This window comes from Taudactylus pleione, unplaced genomic scaffold, assembly GCF_031769625.1.
Source record: "Taudactylus pleione unplaced genomic scaffold, aTauple2 ptg000627l, whole genome shotgun sequence".
Taxonomy (NCBI): domain Eukaryota; kingdom Metazoa; phylum Chordata; class Amphibia; order Anura; family Myobatrachidae; genus Taudactylus; species Taudactylus pleione.
This window is the reverse complement of record NW_028285029.1, coordinates 3,908,705-3,936,630: the sequence shown is the minus strand read 5'-3', so window position 1 is coordinate 3,936,630 and position 27,926 is coordinate 3,908,705. Positions and strand designations below refer to the sequence as shown.

General features: G+C 39.4%; 1 pseudogene; it reads right to left on the bottom strand.

Moving 5' to 3' along the window:
- Positions 1-306: 306 nt before the first annotated feature.
- Positions 307-27,689, bottom strand: LOC148479271 (vomeronasal type-2 receptor 26-like; annotated as a pseudogene).
- Between the last annotated feature and the right edge of the window lie 237 nt (positions 27,690-27,926).

Genomic DNA, 27,926 nt, shown 5'->3' with positions numbered 1-27,926 from the left:
ACAGAAACAAAAAATGAAATGCCAGCATCAATATTCAGTATACCCCTGTATTGTCTCTAGCAGGATGGTTTGTGCTGCAAAAGTTGCAAAGTCCATGGTGTGCCATATGGAGCTATCTGCCACAATTTGAGGATAGATGTATGTGTACAGATATGCATGCAGCTATGCATGCAGCTCATGCAGTGTATGGATTAGCATATAAGCAAAATAAGTTACTTTTGCATTTATTCCTTTTACATTTTTTTATTATATTACAGAAAATCAGACCATATTAAGAGGAATTGTTTTTTTCCCATGGAAAACAATTTATTTTCTCTTTGTTTCAGGTCTCATCATAAAATAGTAACATTTAGGGAAAAATATAGAGCCTAATATTCCAATACATGAAGATAATATAGCAAACACCTCTACAATTACCATTTGCTTCCCCTTACTGCTCAGATAAGCTGGGATTGCACAGACCCACACACTGCAGAACACCAGCATGCTGAATGTGATGTATTTGGCCTCATTATAAATGTCAGGTAATGTCCTCACCAGAAAAGCTAGAACAAAGCTCACAGCTGCCAGGAACCCCATGTAACCCAACATGAAATAAAAGGCCAACACAGAACCCTCATTACATTGGATGATTATAGTCCCAGGAGTAGAGTCCATGTTAAACTCTTGAAATGGAGGAGAAACTTGACAACCAGATCACACCATTCAGGACCTGGACAGATGAACAGAGCAATGCTAAAGTATTTGGTAGTTTTACTCCAACCCATTTTCTCCAGTAGCTTCCAGGTCTTGTGGCTTTAAAAGCAATGCAAACAGTGATAGTCTTTGCCAGGATTGAGGACACAGTGATTGTAAATATTATTCCAAAGCAGATTTGGCGAAGCATGCAGGTTATATCCACTGGGCGATCAAGAAAGAGAAATACACAAAGTAAACTCAACTTAAGAGAGATCAGGAGACTAAAGCTGAGGTTCTGGTTATTAGCTCTGACAATTTGGCTAGTCCAGAAAATAAAAAATATTCCAATTATGAAAACAATTATAGCAGAAAATAATATAGCTGTGACAGAAAACACTGAGGTTATAGCATCTTCTTCATATGAAAGAAACTCTTGAGACTTGGCATTACATTGGTTTCTTGCATCATTAGGCCATTCATTATAGCTGCATTTCACACAATGTTCATTGCCTATGGAATAAAAATGTGAAATAAATAAAATACTTGAGCATTATTAATACCATCAGTTATATATTCATTCTCTCTCTCTCCTTTTTTCCTTTCACAATATCCCAGGGCTAAGATTAGGAAGGTACAGATTTAAGAGATTCTAGCTGATGATTGGGCCTGCTAACAGTAATGATCCCAGTTGAGTAGAGAGTTCTGCAAATGTTAGCCAGTTTGCATCTGGTGTCATCAGCACTGGAGGAGACAATTTTAAAGTGAGTAACAGGTGGCACATTTTTCATGCATTATTTTCTTATAGAGACTGCCTAATTAGTTGTAGGCATTGTCTGAGAGAGGCAGAGCATTATCTATTGTTTTCCATTTATCATTTCTATTTGTCTCTTCACAAGATTCTATTTCCGCCATTACATATCCTCCATTCCTCATTTTTCTTCATCTCTTTTGGCTAGGACTTGTGTGCAATGCATGCATATTCTACGAAACATTAATTTGAGTATCTAATTTCACCCCTGGGTCTGTGGATATCTCTCTTATATATATTCTCAATTAGATGTGATATAAAATTGTTCTGTTCTGGAGTGATGTAAGGGATAAACAAATCAGTATGAACAAAGTCCCATAATGGTAGATTACAGTATGTTCACTCAAAAAGTCAAGATGGTATGTCAAGTTCTCCTATATCTCTCTGTCTCTACTTTCTTTCTTCCTTTTCTCTCTACCCAATTATTGCTCTTTTACTCTCAACCACTCATTATTTCTCTACAGTTTAGTTACAGTAACAAACCATTTTAATTTGTTTTCTGTCCAATTTTAGAAAAAAATTAGAACATTTTTCATCTTATTTGTCAAGTGGTTAATTTGTACAACAAATAACCTTGAAAAAAGACTCCATGAAAGAAGAAAATGTCTACTTGAAGTTATATTTTGAGTCTCTTTGAGCCTAGACATAACATGATATGTCAGAATCCAATATTTTTCTCTTTAAAATTGGTTAAAATATCAGTAATCAGAAGAGATGTAGTGCTGTTCAGTTTCCCTGAAATATGAACACACCCAAACTTTATAGTTCAAAGTTGAATCCACTCAAAGTTCAGAATCACTCTGGGGCTCAGAGTCTAATTGAGTACCGGTTCAGTTATGTCTTCAATTATTCAAATAATAATAATAATAATAATAATAATAATAATAATAATAATAATAATAATTCAATAAGTGAATTATGCAGTCAGTTTGGAACTTGGAATCACCCACGAAACCATGTTTTAGATTGCATGTTAACAGATTCAAATTACATGATTTAGCTGTTTTATTGATTTTTTTAAAATTTAATTCAATTTTGATCAATTTTTAAGGAATCATTAACCAAACAAGGACTGAATCTGAACCATAAAACTTGTAGCTGGTTTTTCCAAAATCATAAAACATTGATGAGTTAATCTAAAACCAAAATCAAATCACGGGGGTCTTCGCACATCTCTAGTAATCAGTGTGAGGAAAAATAATCATAAACATCTATTCAGGGGTCCTAAAATATCATACAGTGCAAAATCTAATTATCATTGCTCTAAATGTTTTATTTTGCAAGTTCAGTTCTTACATTAACTAACTGCCCTTCATAATTTCCATTTAGTGTTTCTCAATATGTGGAGTACTGGTTTAATTTGTTAGTCTGTTTTCCTCATCCATGACAAGCGTATTACATTTTATTGGATAATCTGTAGTTGTTCTACCCTAATACATCACTTACTGTTCTTTGATCATTACTGTACTGTTTGTACTCTCTATGAAGGAGGATAATGATTTGTTCTTTTAATACAAAATCACATGACTAGTTTTCAGGATTGCATAGTTAATTGTGTGTAACAAGCAAAATGATAAATACAGTGAGGTCCATAAATATTGGGACATAGACAGAAATTTCATATTTTGGCTTCTAATCACCACCACAATGGATTTGAAATGAAACAAGCAAGATGTGATTTAACTGCAGGCTTTCAGATTTAATTTGAGGGTAATTTCATCCAAATCAGGTGAACGGTGTAGGAATTACAACAGTTTCTATATGTGCCTCCCACTTTTTAAGGGGCCAAAAGTAATGGGACAAACTAAACAATCCAAAATCTAATCTTTCACTTTTTAATACTTTGTTGCAAATCCTTTGCAGGCAATTTTAGCCTGAAGTCAGGAATGCATAGACATCACCAGACGCTGGATTTCATCCCTGGTGATGCTCTGCCAGGCCTCTACTGCAAATGTCTTCAGTTCCTGCTTGTTCATGGGGCATTTTCCCTTCAGTTTTGTCTTCATCAAGTGAAATGCATGCTCAAATCAGATTCAGGTCAGGGGATTGACTTGGCCATTGCACAACATTCCACTTTTTAGCCTTAAAAAAACTCTTTGATTGCTTTTGCAGTATGCTTTGGGTCATTGTCCATCTGCACTGTGAAGCGCCGTCCAATGAGTTCTGAAGCATTTGACTGGATATGAGCATATAATATTGCCCGAAACACTTCAGAATTAATTCTGCTGCTTTTGTCAGTAGTCACATCATCAATAAATACAAGGGAACAAGTTACATTGGCAGCCATACATGCCCACGCCATGACACTACCACCACCATGCTTCAATGATGAGGTGGTATATTTTGGATCATGAGCAGTTCCTTTCCTTCTCCATACTCTTCTCTTCCCATAACTCTGGTACAAGTTGATCTTTGTCTCATCTGTCCATAGGATGTTGTTCCAGAACTGTAATGGCTTTTTTAGATGTTGATTGGCAAACTCTAATCTGGTCTTCCTGTTTTGGTGGCTCACCAATGGTTTGCATCTTGTGGTGAACCCTCTATATTCACTCTTGTGAAGTATTCTCTTAATTGTTGACTTTGACACATATACATCTACCTCCAGGAGAGTGTTCTTGATTTGGCCAACTGTTGTGAAGGGGTTTTTCTTCACCAGGAAAATAATTCTTTTATCATCTACCACAGTTGTTTTTTGTGGTCTTCTGGGTCTTTTGGTGTTGCTGAGCTCTCCGATGCGTTCTTTCTTTTTAAGAATGTTCCAAACAGTTGATTTGGCCACACCTAATGTTTGTGCTATCTCTCTGATGGGTTTGTTTTGATTTTTCAGCCTAATGATGGCTTGCTTCACTGATAGTGACAGCTCTTTGGATCTCATATTGAGAGTTGAGAGCAACTGATTCCAAATGCAAATGTCACACCTACAATCAACTCCAGACCTTTTACCTGCTTAATTGATAATGAAATAATGAGGGAATAGCCCACACCTGTCCATGAAATAGCTTTTGAGTTGATAGTCCCATTACTTTTGGCCCCTTAAAAAGTGGGAGGCACATATTGAAACCGTTGTAATTCCTACACCGTTCACCCGATTTGGATGTAATTACCCTCAAATTAAATCTGAAAGTCTGCAGTTAAAGTACATCTTGTTTGTTTCATTTCAAAACCATTGTGGTGGTGAATAGAGGCCAAAATCTGAATTTTGTGTCAATGTCCCAATATTTATGGACCTGACTGTACATATTAAATTTGCATGTTTTTATTAGAAAAAAATATGTATGGCTAAAATATAGAATATTGGTGTACAGGTATTACAATTTCCTAACTTGCCAACAGCTCACAGATTTCTAATGACTATGTGTTAAATGATATGACTACTGGCATCACTGATGACATCACATAGAAAATTATATACTTTATTACATCATTGATCACTTACATCATACCACAGGATATGGCTGTCATCCTGGTTTTTAGGATTAGGGGTTATGGTTAGGCTGCAAGAGGGGAGGGTTAGGATTAGGCTACAAGAAAGGTTGGAATTAATTAGTTGGAGTGGAAGTGGTTAGGGTACTTCCCTGCATGCATTTGGATTCTGACTGTTGGGATGCCGCTGCCAGTATTGTTACCACCAGCATCCTGACCACTGTAATCCCATAACCAACTACATACCACATGTCACAGTGGCAAATTAATACCCCAAGTTGCATTTTGCACCAACTCTGTATATGACAAAATACCTTTCTATAGCATTATTGCATTCATCACACCATTACATTTATATCACTTATTTTATCCATGTACTTAATTTAATTTCTTATTTTACCTTTCACATTTAACATAATACATTTACGGTCTAACAGTTACAAGCCACAGCATGCCATGTGCTACAGGACTATACTCAAATGCAACACTCTGTTGACCCTGTAATAAGAATCATATTGTGGATAAGAATTGTCTTTTTATAACACAGGTATTAAGACAGTGCACTAAAATACCATGCATGGTCTGTGGAGCAAGCTCCATTATGTAAAGCAACCGTGAAGGGTAGTTTAGATACACAGGTTTTGCCATTCACAAACTAAGCAAGACTTGTCCTGCCAGAAAAAGGAGAAAGTAAAAGGCTGTACACTGTCAGGATGGATGATAATGTTTTCTTACAAAAATTATATGTATATGATCGGGGTAGGGGGTCGCTCTTCTTGGTAGATGGACACCTCCTTACACACAGCAGCCAGGAAATAGCACTCCACTCATGTATTTTCATGCAAGCTGGTCAGCATCAGTTTTTATTGTGCAACATCAATAATCAAAATAAACAAACATAAAATAAACCCTAGCCCGTCTGGGCTCTAACTAGACAATAAATTCCCTCACTAACCAAACACTAAAATAAGTTCACATCCACAGTACCTTCTGGTTTGTAGCAAACAGTGTCTCAGAGCAAGCTAACCAGTGTGCCTGCTCTCCCAGGTATGAGACACTCAGCCACAAGTGAACCTAGCTTATCACAGCAATATCCAGGTGCAAGCCCTAATGACCTGCTACCAGGCTGAAAGGCCCAACACCCGGAGTGGCCTGTGGATGGGGCCTGCCCTCTCCTCACATCCACACCCCCAGGACCCATTCCGGCTTTTCACTAAAGCCAACATTTCTAGTCTGCTTTGTCCAACAGACTTCTCCTGGGGGTTTTAAAACACGTAGGACAGGAATCTGGGACAGATATAGAAGCCATTCCACACTTCTCCAGTGCTTCTATTACATATCCCCCCTTTGTTTTGACCTGTGGGGCGGAACAACCGCAGACCCCAAACAATGGACACGTGACAAAGCATCCGCATTAGCCAGCTGGCTTCCTGGCCTGTGTTCTACTGTGAATTTAAAGGTTTGTAATGCCGAGAACAACCTCATTATTCTCGCATTGCTGTCTTTGTTTTCTGACATCCACTACAAAGGGGCATAGTCTGTGATCAATCTGAACTTTCTTCCCACCAAGTAGTACCTGAGAGTCTCTCACACCCACTTTATTGCCTATGCTTCTTTCTTGACCATAGCATTCTCTCATGTACATTTAATTTTGGCTTAAGAAAAAAATTGGGTGTTCTTCACCCTCTTTGCTCTGGGACAGGATCGCTCCTACGCCTACATCTGACACATCAGTTTGTACAACAAACTCTCTGTCAAAATCAGGGGTTATCAGAACTGGTTGGGTACATAATGCTATTTTTAACTCCTGGAAAGCCTTCTCAGCTTCCGGACTCCATTTCACCATGACTTTCTGTTTGCCTTTGGTAAGGTCAGTCAGTTGGACTGCAATGGTGGCAAAATTGGCTATAAACCTCCTATAATACCCAGTGATCCCTAAGAAGGCTGTCACCTACTTCTTATTCAGGGGTCGTGGCCAGTTTTGTATTGCCTCAATCTTATTGAGCTGTGGCTTTGTCAAACCTCTGCCAATGGTGTATCCAAGATACTTTACTTCTTCGATCCCTAGACAACACTTTTTTGGGTTGGCTGTCAAACCTGCCTTAGTCTGGGCAAGTGAGACTGGCAATCAGGACTGTGAATGATCACATCATCCAGATAAGCAGCAGCATACTGTCTATGGAGCCTTAGAATCCTATTCATCATTCTTTGAAAGATAGCAGGTGCCCCATGTAGCACAAAGAGCAACATCTTGTATTAAAACAATCCCTATGGTGCAAAAAAAGCTGTAATTTCTTTGGTGTTCTCAGTTAACAGCACTTGCCAATACCCTTTGGTTAAGTCAAGATTGGTTAAATATCTGGCTGTCCCCAGCCTTTCAATTAGTTCATCCACCCTAGGCTTTGGGTAGGCATCAAATTTTGACACACTGTTCAATTTCCAGAAGTCAATGCAGAAATGCACACTCCCATTGGGCTTTGGAATAAGCACAATGGGACTTGACTATTCACTATGCGATTCTTCAGTTACACCTAACTCTAACGTTTTTTTTTAATGTCTTTTGATACTGATTCTCTTTGGGCTTCTGGTAACCTATAGGTCTTTAGGTTAACCGTAACCCATGGGTCAGTGATTATGTCATGTTTTATGACTGTGGTTTTCCCTGGTATGTCAGAAAACAGCACCCTATTTCTGATCAAAAATTCCTTAATTTCCTGCTGTTGACTTGTAGACAGGGTTTTTGCCACTGTCACCTCAGGAAGCATGGGCCCTGGGTTTACTGGAGGGGATCGGATGGCTGACAGTGCTGCTCTATCCTTCCAGGGTTTTATAAGATTTACATGGTATATCTGTTCTGGATTTCTTTTCTCCGACTGGTAAACTTTATAATTGACCTGCCCCACTTTTCATAGGATTTCAAAGGGTCCTTGCCATTTAGCCAAAAGTTTACTTTCTACTGTGGGAACCAACACCAAAACTCTGCAAAGTTGCATAACTGAGCATTGTGGTTATATATACCCTCTGCTATGCCTGTTGGGCCTGTTCTAAGTGCTCCATTACTATCGGCAACACAGCAGCAATTCTTTCTTGCATTTGGTAAACATGCTCAATAACTGTTTTATACGGACTGGACTGCCCCTCACATGTCTCTTTGGCAACATCTATTAACCCCCTTGGGTGTCTCCCATATAACAAATTGAAAGGTGAAAACTCAGTGGAGGATTGGGGAACCTCTCTTATGGCTAACAACAAATAAGGCAATAAGTAATCCCAATCTCTACCATCATTGTCGACTACGTATCTTAGCATATGTTTTAACGTCTTGTTAAACCTCTCCACCAACCCATCGGTTTGGGGGTGATAGAACAAAGTTCTTAACTGTTCAATTTTGAACAGGCGGCATAACTCTTTCATGACTTTTGACATAAATGGGGTACCCTGGTCAGTCAGTATTTCCTTAGGTGTTCCCAACCTGCTAAATACATGGACTAACTCTCTAGCAATGGACTTGGTTGATGTATTGCGCAATGGTATCACTTCCGGGTTCCTGGTAGCATAATCCATTATCACCAGAATATATTGATGGCTCCAGGCAGACTTCATTAAGGGTCCCACCAAATCCATAGCTATTCTTTCAAATGTCACCTCTATAATAGGTGATGGGACTAGATGACTTTTAAAATGTGGTCTGGGAGCATGATACTGACATTCAGGGCAGGATGCACAAAAGTGAAATACCACTTTATGGACCCTGGGCCAGAAAAATATGCTCAGTGGTTTTCTCTACCCCCCCGGTGGCCTGCCATCATATTAACATAATGCCCAAATCTAACACTGTTCTTCTGTAAGGTTTGGGAACTATTAATTGTTCCACAATATCTTCTCCTTTCTTAGTCACCTGGTACAAAAAATCCCGACACACTGCCATGTGAGGATATGACAAAGGACTATCAGGGTCTATGGGTTTACCATCGATCGCTTTGACATTCTCCCTGGCTTTTACCAGAGTAGGGTCATTTAACTGCTCCACGGCAAAGACCTCTCTTCTGACCTCTAAATCAGGAAGACTATCAACTGGCTCAATAACAATTCCCAGCTTAGTGGGAGGCACATTAGTTGGTGAGCCACCATCACGCTCCACATTCTCTAGTTCGCCAATCATACTAGAAAAAGGGAACATCTCTGACTCTGAAGAAACTTCCTCTGCTACTACACCAGTAACCTTCTCAAATGGGTCAGGGTGATTTACCGCTGTGCAAAATCAGCTTTCCCTCAACTTCCAGAAGTGAGCAAAGTCTCTCCCCAATATTGCATCATACATTATGCCATGTACCAAACCCCCAGAGACTATCGCGGAACCACATGGTGTCTCGATGTTCACTTCTGCAGTAATATAATACAGAGTATCCCCATGTATGCAGGTCACACCAATAGTTTTCCCCTTACACTTCAAGGGGTTCACCAGCTCAGCTTTTATAAGTGTTACCAGGCTACCAGAATCTATCAGAGCCTCTACTCGGTTGCCTTCTACAGTGAGTACACACATGTGCTTATCTGTCTCAACCTGCCGGTCAGCAGGACAGGCTGGATGTGGAAAGAAAGACCCCCTGCGGTATACATGAGCAGTATCACATTGCATAGGTTCAGAGGTAAGTGAACAATTAGCCACAATATGGCTGAAGCCACCACATTGGAAACACTGAATCACATTATAATCTAGTCTTTTACATGGAAGGAACCTTCCTGGCCTGGCTGGCCTGTCTCCAGGTTCCTCACCCTCAGTCTTAGGTACATTCCATCACCCAGCACCCTTCTCCCCTGGAATAGTCTTACCAGTGCCGATGGGAGTTCGCCATTGCACCATCAGGGCTCGGTGGGGCAGACTCAACAGCTTCTCAGCCACCACATACCTCTCCACCATTTCAACTAACTGGTCTGCGGACTTGGGGTCTGCATGGCACACCCACTTACACAGAGATGCAGGTAGCGATTCCAGATACCGGTCCATCATGACTCTTTCCATGATCTGTGGTCCTGTCAGTGTCTCAGGCTATAGCCATTTTGTGGTTAGGTGGATGAGGTCATGCATCTGTGAGCATGGAAGCTTTTCCATTTGGACTCCCAGTGGTGGGCTCGTTGGGACCGAACAATTGAGGTGACTCTCAAGCAAGTTAGGATCTCCAATTTTAGCTTTGCATAGTCTTGGCATCAGCAAGGCACAAATCATAGTAGGCCTTTTGTGGTTCTTCAGACAGGAAGGGTGCCACAAGACTTGCCCACTGTTCCTTTGGCCAAGTCTCCCATTCTGTAGTTCTCTCAAAGGCAGTAAGATATGCCTCCACATCATCACTTGGGGTCATCTTCTGCAAAAAATGACTGACACATATGGAGCAAGTGTGGGTTGGAGGATCAGTGGAAGCATCTCCAGTCCAGGCTACTAGGTGTTGTACCACCTCTTTTATGGCCTGGCTGTTCTCCACTATGGCCCGGTGGGTTTCTTCGATGGGGACTTGTTGTTGCCTCTGGGCTGCCTCCTGAATTTTGTTGGTTTCCTGCTGAGCTGCCGAATCCTGGAGAAAGGCCTTAACAATGTCCTCCATGTTGTCTTTAGGTGTAGGATTAAAACAAAACCTGGCTTCTCTAAGCATCTATCGACACCACCTTCATGGACTTCACAGAACACAAGTTGATATCCAACACAACAAATTTGTGTTTGTCACTTTAAATTTTTAATGCAGAATTTTTCATCTTGCTGCAATTTTCAGTGTGCATTGCCCACATTCTCCACCACTTGTGATATGATCGGGGTAGGGGGTCCCTCTCCTGGGGTAGATGGACACCTCCTTACACACAGCAGCCAGGAAATAGCACTCCAGTCATCGATTTTCATGCAAGCTGGTTGGCACCAGTTTTTATTGTGCAACATCAATAATCAAAATGAACAAACATAAAATAACCCTAAATTACTGTCTAGTTAGAACCCGTCTGGGCTCTAACTAGACAGTGAATTCCCTCACTAACCGAACACTAAAATAAGTTCATGTCCACAGTACCTTCTGGTTTGTAGCAAACAGTGTCTCAGAGCAAGCTAACCTGCGGGCCTGCTCTTCTAGGTATGAGACACTCAGCCACAAGTGAACATAGCTTATCACAGTCATTTACAGGTTCAAGCCCTAATAACCTCCTACCAGGCTGAAAGGCCCAACACCCAGAGTGGCCTGTAGATTGATCCCTACCACTCCTCACATCCACACCCCCAGGACAAATTCTGGCTCTTCACAAAAGCCGACATTTCTGACATTTCTAGTCTGCTTTGTCCAACAGACTTCTCCTGGGGGTTTTATAACACATAGGACAGGAATCTGGGACAGATATGGAAGCCATTCCACACTTCTCCAGTGCTTCTATCACAATATATATATATATATATATATATACACACCATTATACATGGAAGAAAGCATCTATTCTCTTAAGTTGCCTAAAGCAACCAATTAGCTGCTAGATATAATTTATCTAGTACAATTTCTGACAGTCATGAACCATATATATAGGGGGGTGTGGCTTTCCTGCGGAACTATGAGGACACACTGTCTGGAGCTCTCCCTTCATCTCACTCCTCTACTGCCTAAAAGTCGGCTACCCTGACTCTCCTTACAGGCACTATGCTACTTGGTGCTTGGGAGGTGAGGACTCCTGGCCACATTAGAATATTGTTGCTACAAGCAACCTACCACTGCAGCTGAAGCCAGGGACTAAAGTTTGGAAACGGAACCTGCAGGCCTCCACCGGAAGTCCCGTAAGCCAGCTAACCTGCCTGTACTGATGCCGCTGTGAGGGGCCTGATCACCTGACTTCCCCCAAACCATCACCTCCACTATTTGGTACTTCTTCCCCGATGCTGCACCCATGGTCACCATCTTTGCTTTCAGCTCCCGGTTCCCCTGTTGTTCTTCCCCACACTTCTCCTGGAGGTCTCACACCACACAGTGGTGCGGTAGGCAATCTGTTGACTGGTCTGAGGTCTCTGCTTTGCCTCTAATTCACTCCTAGTAATGGTGGTCACTACTGTGAGGCACAGTACTATAACAGGCACCATCCTTCACCATCCCCCCTGATGTAAGGAGCCTTTATACAAATACTGCACCTTTGCTACTGCTGCTTTACAGTTGAGCACTATTATTTGGAATAGTTATCTCTAGCCAGAATGCACTGAATCACCTGCAGCCTCTTTGGTATACATTGAAAAGCGCTGAATTGTCTAAATGAATAATTGAATAATCATATGTATATAAAATAAAAATAATATTCATATAGGCAATTCAGCACTGTTCATATATTTCCTTTCTTTTTGGCCTTTATCAGGAGTTGACACCTGCATTTGAATCAGTTGCTTACTTGACAGTGCCTACTGAGTTCCCTTCCCCCCTATGTCCCCAATTTTTTAGTGCTTGGGTATACATTGTTGTTTTGGAATTCAAGTTACTAGCTCTGCTGGCACTTTATATATTTTATAGCATATCTATCACCATAGTATAGATATACTCCTACATGTTACATTCATGACCCCCAGTGGATTTTCTATGGTAATACAGAGACTATGTGAGCTGAAATACATTATAAGAAAAGTAAGAACCCAGCGCCAATATGTTAGATGGATCAGACAGTAGATCAGAAGTCAAATAAGATTATGTCAACCTTATAAAACCAGAAATTTACACAAAAAAGACTGTGCTCTAATGTCTATGTTGGGACACCAGTAATCAACACATCAATTAAAAAGGAAACATTTAATGTATAAGGCTAATTAGCCACACTCATATGGAACAATGAAAAATGATAATGGACATATAGATACATACAATAGAGTTGATCAGACTCTCATAAACTGTTGACAATGTAACACTAATAAAGACAAACACACAGATAATTAAATGAATATTCTCTTGGATTGACTTGTATCTAGTAACTGGATACACTAGAAAGTCGCAGTAGTGATATCCCTGGGGATTCTTTCAAATGAGTCAATGTAACAATATTCCTTCAGAGGAAGGATAATGCAAAAATGGTTAAAGGTGGTAGCCGGGAGAAAAGAGTGAAACGGTCCCTCAGTTGTTATACTGTATAGTAAATGTCTCATATTTTGATTCAGTACAAATGGATGAAGAAATAAAGGAGTTAGATGTTAAATCAGATGTTAGGTCAAAGGTGGATTGTAGATATCACCTAGCACTGGATTGCATACACCCGGGTCTCTGTATACTAAAAACAGGTTCCATAGACAAATCAGTGCAAGGGGTATGTCAGAAACTTAAGACTAATGTCCCCTATACTAGATGTTCCTGATTAATGGCTTAAACATTGCAAGGAAATGAGCTGCTTGTAGTGGAACTCACTTGTGATGTGAAGCGCTGGCTGTGAGCTGTCTCCGGAATGAGCAGCTGTGCTTCTGTAAGCTGGTCAGTGGTCAGGATGCTGTGAAGGGAGAGCTGTTGGCAGTGACATTCACTTGCATGTGGTGTACCAGCTGACAGCCATCTTGGGATGGCAGCGGCATGGTTTGTGAATGTGAAGGTTAGCGTCCTTCCAGTTCTGTATTGCCGGTCAAGCCTCGGTTACTTGAGCAGTTTAGGTCACGGTGGACAGGGAGCCAGTTTGAATAATTAGCGTCAGCTCTTTGCAGAAAAAGGCAGGTAGGATAAAGCACTGTATGCGGGTAGAATCTCCAGGCACCCGTAGGGAACAGCAATGCATTTCGGCTACTTCCGTAGCCTTTTTCAAGCCAAGATATTCCCCAATGTCCATTGTTTGATTTAAATAACCCTAAAGTAAAGTTTATTGGTCGGTCAATCAGTTTTATTGAGTTTAATTTAACCCATAGTGGCACATTCAAGATTCCGTTCAGCAGTTTTGCACTGTTTTCAATATATTGCAGTTTCATGTATATGTATCTGCTAACATGTTTTGTGTCCCTTTACGACTTACATTTTCAGGGGATGCATCACATCCCTTTAGAATATGTATTTTTGATTGCACCTTTCTATGTGACACTAGTATTTCTATTACATGATGTACTATAACACACAATAACATAATTCTTCAGTAACTTTATTAATAGTCAAATGAGTTTAACAAGATTTTGAATCTAACTTAATGTAAAGGGGGTTTTCCAGCAGATAATGTGTAGTTCATTAGTTAACTAAATATTCTTCACAGGTCTTTTTTTCTTATTTCTATTTTCTCTTTTAGAAGTTTAAGAATGTATTATCTGTGAGATTGTGTTTAGTTTTGTTTAATGATTGGAGTAGATGGTGGGTTCTCTGGTTAGGCCCGCCCTCCATTACCCTCAATTTTTCTGTCATATTTCCTTTATGGATGCTATTTCTCTTTTCTCCCTGTTTTGTTATTTGTTTTTCTACTTTTTCTCTTTTTTTTATTAATTTTAGTCATACCAGTGCCCACCCTACAGAGATTTTCTCATTATGTAAAGTGGATTCCACATACTTTATACCATATTTTTCTGATCTTTCTTTATGGTTACATTTTGAAGTATTAATGTCAAAGGTCTCAATTCCCCACATAAAAGACGCCTCACCTTAAAATATTTTGTGGATCAGAAATCTGATATAGTAGCAATTCAAGAATTCAATTTTTCACTACATTCTCCCGCACAGTTTACCAACCATAATTTTCCTACTTGCTATACCTAATGTGGCCCATTTAAAAGAAATAGAGTAGCTACTGTATAGTCCTTAGCAGAAACTTCCCTCTTGTATTGGAGAAAAAATGGGTAGACTGCAATGGTAAATACCTAATTCTGGTTGGAAAGATAGGTGCTATATATATATTATCCTTACATCAGTTTACACTCCTAATTCAAGACAGCCAAGATTTCTCAAATCACTTTAACCTAAAATTCAGGAAGTTAGAAAAGGATCCTTGTTTCTTATTAGAGATTTAAACCTTGTGCCCAATCCCAAGATAGATAAGTCCTCCTTAATTAACAAAATGTAATTCACTGCAGCCCAGCCTCTTGCCTCCTCCTTTTCACATATATTAGCTGAATTTGATCTTTATGATACATGGAGGGTCAAAAATGCATGGTCACGTGATTATACCTACTACTCTGCAGTTCATAAATCATACTTCAGGATAGATCTCCTCTTAACTGATAAATGGTCATTACAATTGGTTTCCTCTGTCAATATACTACCAATTTCCTGGTCTGACCATGCACCCCTAGTTTGGTCCTGGTCACTATTTTCGACTACTCCACCATTAGACCTTGGCATCTGCAAGAATACAGTTTATTGGATAATGAAGGAAGCAGAGTTATGCAAGAATCATTGTATTCCTACATATAAATGAATACTCCTGATAATACTTCTATAATAAATCATTGGTGTGCACTTAAGGCAGTCATGAGAGGAGCAGCTATACAAGCAGCAGCCAGGATCAGTAAAATGAATCAGGAAGTTCAACTTGCATATGAATCTCAGCTTGTGAAATTAGAAGATCAACATAAGTAATATTCAAAGGACTCAATCATTTATTCTGCCCTGCTCAAGGCCAGGAAGAAATTAAATATTTTGCACCTTTCTCATGTTCAACGTGCAATTGCTAAGTTGAACCAAAATTTATATACTCTCAGTAACAGAGTGAATAAATTGCTTGCATGTAAACTGAGGGGAAAAATGCTATTAATCAGATTAAATGCCTATCTAACTCAGAGAGAACTATAATTTCTGACCCCTGTGATATAACACAACACTTTGATTATTACTATGAGAAGCTGTATAACCTTGTACAAGACTACTCTATTCCTCAACATTATGAAGCCTTGATTGCCTCTTTTTTGGATTCTGTTAATGCTGCTTTATGTTCTCCTTGGAGTGGTGACGAAGTTCAACTAGCTATCAAATCTCTCAAAAAAGATAAAGCCCCTGGACCTGATGGGTTCATTAATAGCTTATATTCCATTTTCAGCCTTCCATAACATCCATATTAGTTAATCTTTATAATGATGTGTCCATCAATTAATATCCTAAATAAATGTTGGATACCAAAATTATTACAATTCCCAAGCCTGGCAAGGACCCTGGCAAGGACCCGTCACTGTGTCAAAACTACAGGCCAATAGCTGTATTGAACTCCAACATTCAATTTTTTTTAAAACTATTAGCCAACAGATTAAATCCTGTCCTGCCAGTTTTGGTGTCATATGACTAAGTTGGCTTCACTTTCGGAAGGCAGGCTCCAGATAATACTAGAATTTGTTTTTCCTTCTGGAAGCTCATGCTGCCCACCCTGCTCATATGGTTCTGCTGTCTCTTGATGTGGACAAAGCTTTGATAGACTACATTGGATATATATGTCCCATGTTCTTGCTAGGTTTGGATTCCCTGTGTTATTTCTGAATGCTATTTTAAACCTATACACTAACCCTTTGGCTAGTATCTTTAGTAATGGTTTTCTTTAAAAAAGTTTTAATATAACCAATGAGATGCAACAGGGGTGTCCATTATCACCTTTAATATTTGCCTTAGCTATGGAACTCCTTGCTGAAAAAATTAGATATCCCCCTCTCTTGAATGCTTCACTATTGACTCTATTGAACATAAGATATCTCTCAACAGATGACGTACTTCTTTTTGTTATGAATCCTGAAACTTCTTTACCTGCACTTCACACTATTCTCCAAGAGTATTCTGCAGTATCATATTATAAATTGAATACATCAAAAACTGAGGTGCTGGCTTATAATATTGATCATACCTCTATAAAGCAACTCCGGTTTTAATATTCATATGCTTGGCAGACTACTGATCTCTGCTACTTAGGAATTAGAATAATGTTATAATTGCAAGACGTTATAATGTGTAATTATCAGCCATTATTAGATCAATTTTCTACTCTGACTAAGATGTGGGTGAATTACAAATTTACTTGGTTGGGCTGCATTTCCTCTGTTAAAATGATGTTACTTCCTAAATTTCTATATCTATTGTAAGCTATAACCTATTTGGTTCTAATACGTTTACTAAATAAGTTCAACTCATATGTCAACATTTGTTTGGAAAGGTAAACGACCTTCAATAGCCAGGACTCACCTAGTTATATCTTAGGCTAGAAGTGGCTTAGCTGCACCAAATCTTGAGCTATATCAACATGCCTGTCTTCTTGACCAAGTGAAAGATTAGTTTTCTCTTCCTCCTACTAAACCATGGGTGGATATATAAAATTATATATGTTTAGTTTTCCCTTTATGAGATTTGCTATGGGTTAAGGCTAAGGACAGACTCTCTTATCCCCTTACACAGAGGAGTGTATCCGACACCCTCTTAGTCTGGGATAAACTAATTGGTTGACATGGAGATTTTTCTTGCCCATCTTTTAACATTTCTATATTGGAACTTTAAAAATTGAATCCAGCTTTATCCCTACTTACTTGGTATAAACAGGGCATCCTCACTGTTAAAGACCTGTATATTGGCCAACATCTTAAGTCATTTCAACACCTGGAGGACCAGTACTCTATTCCTAAGAATGATTTTTAAAAATTTCTATAAATATGTCACTGGGTGCTATCCAATACCTCTCCTGCACAACATCTCTCTTCTCCTCCCCCATAAATAATGTCTATATTTAACTCCTCATTTCAACAAAGGTGGTATATCTAAGTGGTAAAGAATGCTTCTGTCCCCATCAGATTAAAAAAAAAATTGCCTTTGCCTCCAACTGTTTAAGTGGGAGGCAAAACTTAAAATTTCTCTAACAGATGAGGATTGGATTTTGGTATTCTCAAATATTTTTAAAATGTCTAAATGTCTTAACCACACTGAAATGTTTAAATTAATGCACAGTATTTACCATACTCCTGATAAATTACATAAAATATGGCCTAAGACCTCTAAATTCTGCTGGAAAAATTGTGGATCTGAAGGCACACTTTTACATATTATTTGTTCTTGCCCTTTAATTAGTTCCCTTTGGATAGACATTTTTAAGTTAATAACTCAGATTTTTAAGTTAATCACTTCTGAGGTTTTATCTCATCTTCCAGAAATTGCTCTAATACATTAATTTCCTCTGTCAGTACAAACACATAACAAACATTTTATTGGACATATTTTTAGAGCAATAAGAGTGGCCATAGCACAATATTGGAAAAGATTTGATCCTCCTCTTCTATCAAAAATAAGGTCTAATGTCCAAAGAAATTTTGAAATGGAAACTTTCGGGTTTAAATATTCCACTTCTTCCACATCCCCACTGATTAAATGTCATCCGTGGTCTGATTTATTTGATTCTCAGGGTGTTTTTTTGAAGACTTTGACTACTGTTCCTTTTACTTAATTTATCACGGTAACATTTTTATGTTTTCCTGTTGAGCAAATGTTTATTTATGCTTAAATTTAAATATGTTTTAGTATTTAGTAGGTATGTGCACTTTTATCTTTTTGTATTTTCATCTCTTTTTTCCCCCTCCCCCAATTGCATTTCCTCTCCCTTCCATTACTTGTCTACTCTTTTAATTTTATATATATTTTTTTTATTTTATGTTTTAAATTGTACAGCAGATTGTGGAACTATGTTGTCATATATTTATGTTTACTGTAGTGTATGATATGTAGTGTCAATTTTTTTTCTTTATAATAAGAACTAATTGAGTTAAAAAAGAAGATATATATATTTATATATATATATATATATATATATATATATATATATACTGGATTCTTGGCAGGTCCTGCTAGGAGAGAATATATATATGTACATTTAACCTCTTGGAAGGCTGAGTATTATGAGGCTCTAGGCTATATATCTGAATAAAGTACAAGTTTATAGAACTGGAGATGTTAACCAAACCAACCAAGCAGGTTCTAGTTATTACCTTCTATAAATTGCTACATAAATTAAAAGTAGAATCTGATTGGATGCTATGGGTAACACATCCACTTCTATTATCCCACACTTTAGTAAATATACACCCAGGTCTTACACATCCCTAACTATGCTCAACAATATCATGAACAAAATATATATATATATATATACATATGTCTACCATGTCCATGGAAGAGGACACTTTGCATTTTAATTATACAGGACCAGTATTCAAATACAAACAGCAACCAATGTTCCAGTCCCTTTGTCAAGGTGAACAGAATGATTATAAGTTCTCATAGTGAAGATCAACACATAATTCATCTTCTTTCCTAATGGTGCATAAATAAATCTTTACATTAACAAAGTCTAATCAAAAAAATGTGTCATAATTAAACTGTTGACTCCTATTTAAGATCAATTAATCAGTACTACTGATCTCTTCTGTAATAACTGCTAAAGTGTTTCCACTTATTTTATAAGCTATGAAAATTGATTGATGTAACTTATGGCCTACATCTGTATAAGTCCTAGAAGAAATTGATAAATATAAAATTATATTTTAAAACAATCTCTAATCCTCTAAGTGCCAACTGAACCAACCCGAATTGTTCACTGTTACTTTTATTCCAGGTTTAAAGTCTCTTTGGCTACTAGTACACAGGAGCCTACTGATGTGTCCTCAAACATCTACAGTAGCATCAATAAGCCATGTGGTGCAAGAAACCTGCCATGAGTGATACACCAGGTCTTGTGCATCTCTGCTAGCACTGGGTGTCTTTTTTACCCGAAAATATTGCTTAGCCGCAACAAAGGGCAGCACAGACGGTGTAATGGTTAGCATTACTGCCTCACAGCATTGAGGTCATGGGTTTGATTCCCACAATAGCCCTAACTGTGTGGAGTTTGTATATTCTCCCTGTGCTTGTGTGGGTTTCCTCCAGGTGCTCCAGTTTCCTCCCACACTCCAAAAATATACTGGAAGGTTAATTGGCTCTCACCAAACATTAACCCTACTTTGTATGTGTGTGTGTGTGTGTGTGTGTACATGTGGTAGGGAATAAAGATTGTAAGCTCCACTGGGGCAAGGACTGAAATGAGTGGCCAAATATGCTCTGTAAAGTGTTTTGGAATATTTGTGCACTATATAAATAACTTGTAATAAACAAATAGCATGGTGTGACTAGTATGCACCTGGAGGCTGTGCTGATTAATTTACTATGTGACACAATGGAACCTGGTATGGAGAAAATCATCAGCCACTGCCTCGTTGCAAGTGTTAGTTACTGGAAAGGGATCCTTTGGATCTTTTGGATCCCTTACTCTCTAAAAAACATGGAGATATAAGCTTCATCATTAGTGATGGAAACTGCCAGATATAAGATGTGATTGGCTAGATCTATCATGTGAACTTGAATAGAACTAAAAGGTTAGACAGGTAATGTGACTATGATTAGATCAGAATGGCTGGAATTAAAAGAAATGGTGATGTCACCTATAGGTTGCTATGGCAATTGTCATCTAAAAGCATCAATACAGTAGCTAAACTATTCAGAACTTGATAACTTTGCAGTCCCATTATAAACATATTGTATCTGGATTACTTTTTTGAATTAAAATAGACTGCAGTGGATTTCTTTGATATCTGCAGAAGAATGAGCTAAACACATTTATGGAAAATGTTATTTCTGCAAAAATCATCCAGGAACGTAGTTTTATGAGTTTTGTTTTACAATGTAACCTTAAGAGATATGTACTTATGGGATGCAGTTGATGTACCAAGTCTTGAAAGAGATAAAGTGGAGAAAGATAGAGTAACAACTTCTAACAGTCATTTTTCAAACACAACCTGTAAAGTGACAGTGCCTGATTGGTTGGTATTTTATCTCTCTCCACTTTATCTATCCTCAATGCTTAGTACATAGACCTTTATGTGAGAGATGTATCCAACCTTTTAGAGAGATAATGTGGAGAAGTTGCCTATATGATCAATCATCTTCTGACTTTCATTTCATAACCTGTACTAGATAAATTATATCTAGCAGCTAATTGTTTTCTATAGGCAACTCCACCAGTTTATCTCTTGAAGGTTTGATACATCTACTATGAGAGAAAATATTAATTTTTCCAAGTTGAACGTGTATTGGTGGAAAGAGGAATGTAGACTAAGATGCATCTACATTTGTGATATGGTAAACCTTCAGTAAATGGAAGTATTGTATAGGATAGTGCTGAAAAACATGTGAAAGATATGATTCACTAGAGATTTGCATCCATGTAAGCTTAGCAACTGTCTTTTGTTCAATTATTTGTAGATATGTGTGGTTTGGTTCTTCTAAAAAACAAACACACTAAAACCTAGAGGGGAATCAGTATGATATACTGCTGGCTTCCTGACTACATACCCCTATGGTTTCTGAGTCATATCAAGTAACAGTTTGGAATCAATTGGAGTTCCATGTCAAATTGAGTCCTGGTACAGGTCTGCTGTCAGTTTGGAACTTGGATTTAAAATCCAAACTCGATGCATGTTATAATTTCCAAATTACATGGTTTTAACTGTTTTTATAGATTTTTTTTTCAATCAAGTTTTAAAGAAATCCAAAGCCAAACCAAAACCAAATCTGGCAAAAACACTAGAGTGTGATTTTGCCAAAACCAAAACCCAATGATGATTTAGGATGAAAATTAAAACACGGGGGTCTTTGCACATCTCTAATCATTTTTGAAGTCTAGACAATCCTGTGAGTATAATACATATTTATTTACAGCTGTATGTGATACAGATGGCTTTAGTCACACCAAACAGCCCCTCTCAGCCAATTTGCTAGATTATACTGATCAATTTAATGTGCAACAATTCTACTGTGTGTGAATCTGTGTAGGAAGAGATACTTTATGGTGGAGCTGCAATAGCTGTTTCTCATGCCAAGTTCTGTTGTGCTTCTTCTGTGACTTTGAACTTGTTTAAATTAAATTTCTGTGCAGTTAAAGTCATAACCCAGCATCTGTGAGTAGTGTTTTGCTGCATCTGGGATGCGAATAAGACACACATGGGGAGACAGTGAGCAAAGAGAAGTAGATTGGGATGGAGCTGGACAGTTTTGATGAAGATGTTGGTCTTGAAGGCTCATATGAAATTTTACTGAGAATAGCAGAGTCTAAAAAGGACATTATACAGTATGTGACCACACCAGGCTGAGCATTTCCTGACATTAGCATTTGATGCAACTAGTCAGCATTGCTCACCAAGCGGCTGCTTGAAGAATATCTGGTGGCACTTGCATCTGGCAGTAGCAGAGCAGCCGAGACTGCACTATGAATGGAGCACCCATGGCTCATGGTAGCCACATCTTCTCTCCTGCTGTGAACCAATTATTGTGGCCAACAGTGATCAGGCAGCCCAGAGTACTCCCTGCTCCTGCCTGTGAAATACCCAGAGAGCCACTCCTGCTAGTTTCAGTGCAGACTCAGCTGCACAAGAAGTGCAGAATTTATGGCTCTGACCAAATCATGTCCCATTCACTGTGGCCAGCAGTGATCAGGCAGCCCAGAGTCCCCCTCTGTCTACCTTTAGGCAGCCCAGAGAACCTCTCCTGCTAGCCTCAGTGCAGACTCAGCTGCACTAGAAGTGCAGCATTTGCGGCTCCATCATGTCCCATTCACTGTTGCCAGCAGTGATTGGGCAGCCCAGAATCCCCCTCCACCTGCATTCAGTGCAGACTCAGCTGTTTTCCAAACTTGACAAAGTTAATAGTTATTTTGGAAAGGGAGAATAAATTTGGTTAAAATTAACACACAAAAAATATTTTTGTGGGACTCATTGATACACATGCTGCAAAACTGGTTCAAGCTTTGCAGCACGTATAACTCTCAAACATCAGCAGCTACTGTACTAACATGTTACAATATAATATTAACTATAATCCTGAAAAAGCAAACATTGGGTTTTATTGTGGAACAATTCTACAGTTTGGATCAATCAACCTTAACTTGTATATTGATGATTTTGAGAAAACTGCACCACATCTTTTTCTTGATCTACCAACTAACATCCTTTTACATAACCATAACTTTATGCCAGGCCTCCATTTTCCTAATTTTAATAACTGGGTTATTGCACTGGAACTCAGGGATGGTCAGCTGATGTGCTTGTTGGGAATCTGGCCCTGATTCAGAGCCGGACACTCTGACAGAGTCATTGCTCTGAATCAGGGCCGGCCTTCTTGTTTTTTAGAGCGGCCTCCTGGCCGCTCACATAGCTGTGGGTGACAACACACAGCTACAGCAAGTGGCCAGGAAGATGGTCGCAATGGTCAAGACCAGCATGACCATCGGGCTTGCGATGAGACCCTTGTGTTAGGGTCTCGCTGCCGCAAGCCCCAGAGAGATTTCGGCTCTCACAGAGCCGAAATCTCTCCCACTGACATCACTCATGATGTCAGTGGGGCCGCCCCCAAATGGATATGTTTACATGGGAATGCCTCCGTTTGGGCAGCCACTCCCCCGACCCACCCACCAAAGGGGGCGTGCTGTTACTCAACATAGACAGCACGCCCCCTTTGGTACGAGACCCTGAGCAACAGTTTGCTAGTCACTATCCGGGTCTCGCGAATGCGCATGACGGAGCCGGCTCCATTGTGCGCATGCACACTGGGCCACCATCGACCCGCTTGCGAGCGCATAGCACTCGTGAGCGGGTCTGAATCAGGCCCTTTATTCATTATCAGAGATCAATCAAATTTGCATGTGCTACAATCATAATTTTGGAAAAAACTGCATGACATCATTTTCTAAACATCTGATTAAGTTTGTAGATAGCTTACAGGTGTTGAAACCATCTACAGTACATGGCACCTCAACCCTCCACCCATAATAAGTCAATTCTGTATAAACTATTGATAATTTATTTAGTTGTTATCCCTTCTCAACAAAGAATGGGAAAGGGTGTAGTTACAGTATTTGAGCGTACTACATAAAATATTTCCATGGGTTTCTGGAACCGGGAAGCAGTCGGGAAGCCTTCACGACTGTTTAATCCTGGCAAGGTACAAATGACAGGCATCGAAATCCTGATGCCTGTCATTAGACCTTCGCTGGGAGCCCGACACCCGACTTACCAATCAAAGGTAAGCCGGGCACCATGCGTGGAAAGCCGCGGGGGGAGGGTTAGGTTAGGGGCTCCCGGGAGGGACTTAGGGTTAGCTCCCCCTGGGATGTTAGGGTTAGGCTAGAGGAAGGATGGGTTAGGGTTAGGCACCAGCAGGGGGGAGGTTAGGGTTAGGTACCCCCCCGGGAGACTTAGGGTTAGGATGCTGGGAAAGGGGGGGTAGGTTTAGAGGGGTATTAGGGTTAGGCACTTTGGGGGCAGGTTAGTGTTACGCACCCTAAAGGAGGGTTAGGGTTAGGGTGGTAATTAGGTTAGTTATGATTACCTCAATAGACGATAGGGATTTCCTCCGCTGTTGGGCTGCTGCTGACGGGTTTAGTACTGCCGGCCATGCAGCCAGCGGTAAATCATACTGATTCCCTGGAACCTGTTAGAGATGCAATAGTGCCAATATTTTCCTACAGTATATGGTGGAAATGCCCTTATCTGCTTTTTATAAAGAGTTACTATATGCAATGTGCAATATTTTAAAAAAAAATGAATGGAAAGTTTCCTGAGGACTTGAAATTCTAGCTTCTCTGTCTCACTACAACTCTCTCCAGAAGCTATAAGAAAGCTTTCTAGAGACTCCTGAATAATGGCATTAAGGATGTAAATAAAATTCACTAACAACAAAGGGCCTGATTCAGAGCTGCTCGTAAGCGGCTGCTCATTCGCTCCGAGCGATGTTTGCCCAACTGCGCATGCGTACAGATCGTTATATGCATGCACGAACCAGTCAGTGCGGTCGAAATTCATGTGCTCGCAAAATAGCGAATGCCTGATAATTTGAGTGACAGGAGTAGGCGTATGTGGGTGATAACGGGGGAAGGTGCTTGAAAACAGGGAGTGGAGATCAGAACGCAGGCGTGCTTAAAGGTCAAAACGGGCGTTTTATGGGTGTGCATAATTTAAACAGCAGCGTCATTGACCATGTCACTGGGTTATTTTATAGCCAGAACTGCTCGCAAAATTGTGGTAGCAAAAACCAACCCCAAGAATAGCGAGCAGTTCATACCCTGGTCGATGTACTCGATTAATCTAATAAATAGTGGACATGACGTAGGATGCGAGCGACCAGGGGGCATATTTTTTCAAAAAACGACCGCAAATTTTGTTCGCTCGTTCAGACATAGAGGCGTGAACAGACCGCAAAGAGCGAACGGTTGATTTGAATAGCCACCCCTATTTTCTGGACGAGCGAGCGCTAATTGCGTCCGGCTCTGAATCCGGGCCAAAATCCCCTCTCCTACCCAACTGCAAAGTACCAATTCACAAAAAATTGTTATCTTTATAAGGACAATACAATATCAGAAAATAACAAGTATACAGAACTTGCTACGTTTATTTGCAATCATTTGAATTAAAGGAAGTAGCTGCCGACTCATCTCCCTATCAAGCTCAGCTGCTTGGAAACTGATCATTGAGGTGTATGGTGGCCATCTATAAAATTATTTTTGTGTAACAATGTACTATTTCTATGATAAAATGCCTATAGTCTCTGTACCTCTTAAATAGTCCCTTTCATGTCCACTCCTACCCCTTACCATATTATCTCTGTGTCATCCCAATTTCCTTGACCACCCTATTGTTATCATGGATTTTAAGTATTACAAATATAAGTAATATCTGGCTGACTGGCTGAATCCATTTCCTTTATAAATATTTTGATGTCTATTATGGTTCTTTACTGTGGATTAAGGGCCTGATTCAAAACCAGTCACTTTCTGCGTATGCTCGCTAGATGCATATGCAAAGTTTTCAAAGTGACGCCATGGGAAGCGATCGCTCACCAAGGCATAAGCACACCCACTATGTCTTAGTGAGCGGTAACTTTGTGTGAGCGTATACCCAATCGCAAAAGCAGAGCAGCCCACCAGCACATGTCATCTCCTGGAATTGTACTAAAACATTGGTACATCGAGAACCATCAAATGCTAACGCAGTGCTTGCGGGAGCTTTACCCTACTGCATGCATTGCGAGGAAATTCAGGTTAAAAGAATGGCAAGTGATGTGTACTATGACGCTGCCTGTTAATTAGGCATGCCTCTGAAAACGACGTTGAAACACTCAGACACACCTGCGTTCACATCTCCATCCCCTCGTTATTAGTATCCTGCCCCTGTTACAACCCACAAATGTCCTCTCCTGTCACTCATTACCCTGGGCTGCCTCTGCTGAGTGAGCGAGCGAGAGGGTTGCAAACGCTGTGTGTAGTTTGCGCATGTTCACAGTGAAGCATATGCATGCTCGTATGCAGAACATTGGGCCGCTTTTAAGCACACAGCATGAGCAAGCAGCTCTGAATCAGGCCCTAAATTTTTTGATTACTTTAAATAAAAATAACTGAAAATGGAAATGAAAAAAATAATTGTGCCTCTAAGGCCCGTATTCAATTAGCCATGATAATTTTGTCACCATTGGTGGAATCTACTTTCTGCCTACATCTCTTCTTTTGGATGTGGAAACTTATCAGGCGTACCCCCGCTATTCTCCCTATTCAATTCCAAAGGAGGCAAAAACGTCAAACTCTGATTTCAGAACAGGCGGAAATTGCTGTCAAAAATTGGGAAATCAGCCCTCCAAAAGATGCACTAACATTGGGGATCAATATAGATGCCCCCAAATAGCCCTAATAAAGCAATTTGGGGTACTTAAGTTGTGACAATAGCTTCTTATTAGCGTATTTGCACAAGTGGGGAAGAATAGCATTTACCAGTATTTTTATGTGAAAGTAACTAATAGCAAATTTGGGGTACTTAAATTACGTAAAAAATCCACCTGCCACAAGGACCTGCAATAAAAAAACACCTTCCCCATACTTGGGGACGCCCCTGATGTCTATTTTGCTAGTTTTTAAGTTTGTCCCTTAACTTTACATTTTTTTACCCACAAAATGAAATAACTTTTTTGGGTGTTTTAAAGTATTTTTTTTTTTTTTTTTGACACAGTTACTTTGGGGGACTGTCCCAAGGGTGCAGGGGGGTTTCCCAAAGTTTGCACCCCAAAATCGCAATTCTGCACTTTTTTCCGCCTGCTATTCATAGGCAAATCTTTTTCGCCTATTACAATGCATTGACTTTCCGCATATGCAGAATACAGCAATACTTTTTTCCACCTGGCAAAATTACGTCGCCCGCAAAACTTTTCTGCAGATTCAGGCTTTGCGCCTCTAATTGAATACGGCCCTAAGTGTTTTATGATGCGTATGGAAAAATTTTAAATAATTTAGTTCACTTTGGAAGTTTCATAATCTAGCAATTAATACATGTTTTTTAGCATCAATTAGGTTGCTTTTCTACGCCAATATTGGTAGATAAAAGAGGAGTTAAAAAATTGTCATTTAGCCACTATAGTCAATTTTTTCTTGTGTATATACTGTAGGTTTTTAAGGTGAGTAATTTTTCTTATATATTCTGTTCCTAATTTGTACTGGATAGTTTGGTATAAGTCTGACCAATTACAATTAATTTCCTTCAGCAATTCTAAAATCTTAGTAGTGTGTCTCTCAAGAGTCTCTCTGTTCTCTATTGCATACAACAAATTTTTGTATTTCAATCGATTTGGGAATATGTAATAAAGCAGAAAACATAACCCTGTAAAACTATTGTTCAAATACCAGACTTATTGGATATTTCTCCTTCTGAGCACGGCACACAGTCATAGCAACATGCATGGTGTCCTCCCATTGGTGCTTTTCTGTATCCATCATGACACTTTTCAGAACATTGTCCATGTGGCATCTATTAGAAAAGAAAAAAAATAAGACTATGGAGTTGTGCCTGTACCTTCCATCTTCTAGAGAAGAAAAAGAAAAAGATGAAGAATGTTCTGAGGTTAGACCATAGGGAAACCCCACAATAAAACATTTAAATGATAAATGCTAATATAAGGAAGAAATAAAATATTTATTTTAAATAATATGCACTGTCACAGTTAATACTCCTTTGGCTCGGCATTTATGTACTGTGTGAACTGAT